Here is a 4803-nt window from a genome sequence, read left to right as displayed (position 1 = left end):
CTTATCTTTTTAATTATCACTAAGTATCATTATTTCTTTTCAACTTTAAAATTGTACATTTAGACTTTTTAATTTTAGAATTATACATTTAGACCACTCAAGCTCTTAATGTGAAGTTTTATAATTAAAAAAAAATTTCAAATGTACAATTTTAAGATTATAATGATAGAATGATATTTAATAATAATTTAAATAATAAAATACTAATTAACCTTTTTTCTAGGACAATTAACACCTTTCAAAAACACTTTCCCAAAAGGAGGAGATGTACCCACCCTTTTCAGTCTAAATTCACCCACGTTTTAAATGTATCCATTTTATAAACTCAATTCTTTTTTATTAACTAACTATACCCATCAAAATATTCAAATTATCTATATCTGTAACTTTTTAAGTCTAAACCCACACCCACTTTAGCCACCATATCCTCCACCATTGGCCAAACGCCAACAACCTCTCTCTTATCATTCCCAGCTCCTATACTCCCATTTCCTTCACCCTCGTCACTCATTTTCTCTTATTTTTCTTCTTTTTTATTTCTCTTTTTTATATATACGTCTAGATGTATTGATCTAGAGTTCTAAAGAGTGGTGTATGTGTGAGAAGAGTGAAGGAGGATGTGAATGGCAATTGATTGGAAGGAAACGGGTGCCCAATGTCAAGAGGGTGGGGTGCATCAAGAAGGGTACGGTGATAGGAGGAAAGAGAAATTGAGGGCTTTATAGTACATATAATAGCTTTTTTTTAAGAGTGGTGCTATTAACACTCTATAATTATTTTGGACCTCCACTTATAAATTTTGAAATTCTTAAAATTTCTTTTCTCCTCCTAAATAATACCAAAATTGTCCTTAAACATTCCACCCATTGAATGCACATCCCCTACACCCCCGTACCTCCAAAAAAACCTCCTTTCCAAAAAACCCTAACAAAATCTATTAAGAAGAAGAAGAGTCTTATTCTTTTCAAAATCTACGACGAAGAAGAAAAAGAACAAGAAGAACAAGAATACTGTCTCTGTCGATTTAACTAACTTTCCATATGATATTTTTCATTGTTCTCAAATCTAAACTCTTGATTTGAGCCACAATAATCTTTCAGGGGATGTTCCAATACAAAACTTATCTATGGTTGTCACCAACCTTACTTATCTTAACCTTTCATACAATCACTTCTCGAAGATTAAAATCTCCGATTCCCAGTTCTTAAAACGGTTCAGTTCTTCGAGTTTTCTTCATTCTGGACTCATTCCAAATCACAAAAAGTTCAAAATCAATGTTCGGTTATCGGTTTCCAAACAAATAAACAATATTTAGGCCTGTGTTCCCAAATTTCGATCATATATTCGGGAGTTTAGTCCCAAAAAAATGACGAACATATTTTATTATTTTTGCTATTTTTTTAAGAAACTTACCCTTACAAAGTCAATCTCCTTTGATCTAAGAACAACATCAAAGTTATGAACCTTCTCTAAGTTTTTATTATTGTACTCCTCTTGTCTTATGGAGTTGTGGTTGCTAGAAAAATTTTCACTTGTAAGTAATCAAATGGTTGCCACCGTTACCGCAGGAATATTGTCGCCAAAAGGTTTTCAATGTTTGAGGGTGGGTAGGTTTTGAAGATAAGATTTGAGAAAGATGGATGGGTGGTGATGGAGGTGGGTGCTCTCATAAACCCTAGTACATGTTGCAATGGGTATGTGGGTTTAATTGTGAGATGGGGTATTCCAAAATTAATGATGTCCTTTGTAGTAAAAAGCTAAAAGTTGGGAGATCCAAAATAATTTATGGGGTGCTAATAACAACACTCTTTTTTAATAGATTTATATTGGGTAAATTACAAATACACCCTTTAAGATTTGCTTAAAGTACATATTGCCCCCTATAGTTTGAAAAAATACAAATGCCCCCTTGTTAAAAATTTTTATTTAACAAAATTAACTAAAAAAAATCATAATTGCTCTCCTATACAATAACTTACCTAAATTATTAATTGAAACATATTTATAATTAAAAACTGTTAATTGACTTGATAATTTATTAATAAAATGGGCGATTTGTTATGAAATTAGAAATCTCAGGGGGTGTATTTGTAATTTACCCATTGATATAATATAAACTTTTAGAACATAATCCATACATCAAGATAATATACTCATCACAACTACTAAACAGAGGGAAATTTCTATCACCTAAAATTGCAAATGAATAGTCACACGTAATAACAATATGGTAGGAGACATCTTAGTACATATTAGGAATTCATGAGGTGATTTGTAAACATTTACACTTCTAACATTCGAAAGGTAATAAAAACTAACAATATATGAAACAATTTATGAGTGTTTACTTGAAAGAACCCCATATCATTGCATTACCTCTTTCTATCACCTATGGCCGATTAGGTATCTAGAGGCATACATGTACGAAGATTGAAGCAAGGAGCTTCATGGTGTCTAAAAGATCAAGGAGGTTGGCAAGGTTAGACTGTGCTCGTGGAGTGTCATCAAGACAATAGAGATTGGTAAACCTCGGTGTTGATTGTAAATTATTTGTTTTGAGTCTTGTAAAGTTGACTTGTGAATTTTTGTTGGGTGTTGGGACCACGATTTTTCCTTGTTAGAGAGTTTTCCTTTCTACATTAACTTATTGTGTTGCTTTTTTCATAATTGTGCATTTTTTTATTTTAACACATCAACTTAAAAACATAAAAAATATATTTAACTTAAGTTGGAATTATTGCTTAGAAATGGCCTATTCATCTCCTTCTAAAGTACAATACTTTTGAACACCAATATTTCAATTTTACATGTCTAAGACTCTATGTACATTCCTAAGGTGATCACTTACATCACTTAGTTTAAGACCTTATCATACAATAAAATTTTACAATTTCTACGGTTCATTTGAGAAGTGGGTTAATTTTTCGTTTGAGTTGGTTTTTTTTTGACTTCTTTAACTTTTGTGAGAGAAAAAGTGAAATAATTACGATTTAGATATGACATTTTGTCTTATTGACTTTAGTCTCTATTTTATCTTCTGTGTCTAAAAAAGCCACCAACCTCATTTTAGCCCATTGCCAAATGAGGGCTATGACTACTTAACTCAAAATGATCATAAATTTAAGACTCCATAAACTTATTGCTCTGATATCACTTTGTCATAATCCAAACTCCAGGGATTTCGGTCGTGACATATATGGTTCGAGAGGATGGAAAATGATAATCTAACCCTCATTCAATTATTACGTTACAAAATATCAATAATTTGTATCTATTTACACTAATGTCAATTACAGCCTCATTTGATAATTGACTAGTTTAGTTGACTTTTTAACTTTTTATAAAAAGATGTGCAGAAAAGTAAAGAGAGTGATGTAACAACTTATAATGATCAACACCGATAAAAATTAAAGTTTGTATAAAGCTAAACAGGGTTGCACCTTTCAAGGCGAGATTGTACTATGCAAGGGGTACGAGGACATAAAAGGGCTATAGTGGGGTATACATGTTTTTTGGTTATTAAAAATCAATGTTTGGTCATATATACATTTTAAAAAACGTGTGTTTAAAGCAAGTGAGGAAACAACCAGCTAGATAGTTGTACATTGATAGGAATTTGTTGAATGTGGTTGTAACAGGATGATTAGAAAAGGCATGACTTGTCAGGATGATTATCGACGGTAAGAGATGGTAGTTAGAGTTTAGAGAACTTACTAGAGGTGATTGTCGATGGAAGTGGTTGGATAAGTTAGGAGTCAAGAGTGGTGCCTAGAAGTGGTGGAATGAATGAACATTTATTTATAAAATAAGGAAAACACTTCTTTTTTATTATACAAAATTATAAAATTTTGAAAAACATTTTCAATTTTCTAGAAATAGAAAGACATTAAATAAGTTTTTGTTTCCATCTTTATTTTTTCGTAAACAATTAACAAAAAATTATAAATACAAATATTACCAAATATATCATTAATTTTCAATTTTAATATTTCAACTATATACATAAAACTTCATTGTATTCACAACCCTCTTTCACAAGTTAGCATAGTTTTGAATAGAACAAATTTTTATTTTATTTTGATCATTCTTGTGGAAAATTTAAAAATTATTTGAAAATTTTAGCTATTTTCGGTTTTGTTTTTCAAAATTTATGTTTTAAAACATTATAAAAAAATTATTTTGATAAAAAAATATAAAAAAATCATTATTCTCGTATGAATTTTTATTTTTCAAACCAAAATCATTTTTAAAGGAGAAATTTATTAGAAGATCATCTTTCAAGTACTTGTATCCAATTAGTCCATAAGATATTCTTATATTCCAATAAAGTCTATTATTTTGGACATTTGATCTACAAAATCTTAATTCTTATATTTAAGGTATTTTGTAGACAATTTTACCCTCACAAACAAATAAATTTGACAGTATGAATGTTCATATCGATAGTGTAAATGTTCACATCATAAAACATTCATACTGTTAGTGTGTGTAACAACTCCGACCTATGATTAATTATTAAACCATAATTAATAATGCCTAATAAGAATTAAGATGAAATCACATGCTATATGTGTTGATTGTATTTATATCTATCCATCGTAGAAGTATATGTCTGTATTTCTGTTTTGACACATGAATTGAAGGCCTTTGTCGGCCACTGAATGCAAACTTGACTACGTTTATGTGTTAATTATAATTTTATGATAGGTTTAATTGAAATTCGAATCGAAATCAAATAATTAGAATAAAATAATCATAATTGATTATTCTTAACTCAACATTAATTAAGCCTATATAAGGCTA

This window comes from Camellia sinensis, chromosome 15, assembly GCF_055761805.1.
Source record: "Camellia sinensis isolate YWXY chromosome 15, ASM5576180v1, whole genome shotgun sequence".
NCBI lineage: Eukaryota > Viridiplantae > Streptophyta > Magnoliopsida > Ericales > Theaceae > Camellia > Camellia sinensis.
The sequence above is the reverse complement of the archived record's forward strand: the minus strand, read 5'-3'. Positions refer to the sequence as shown.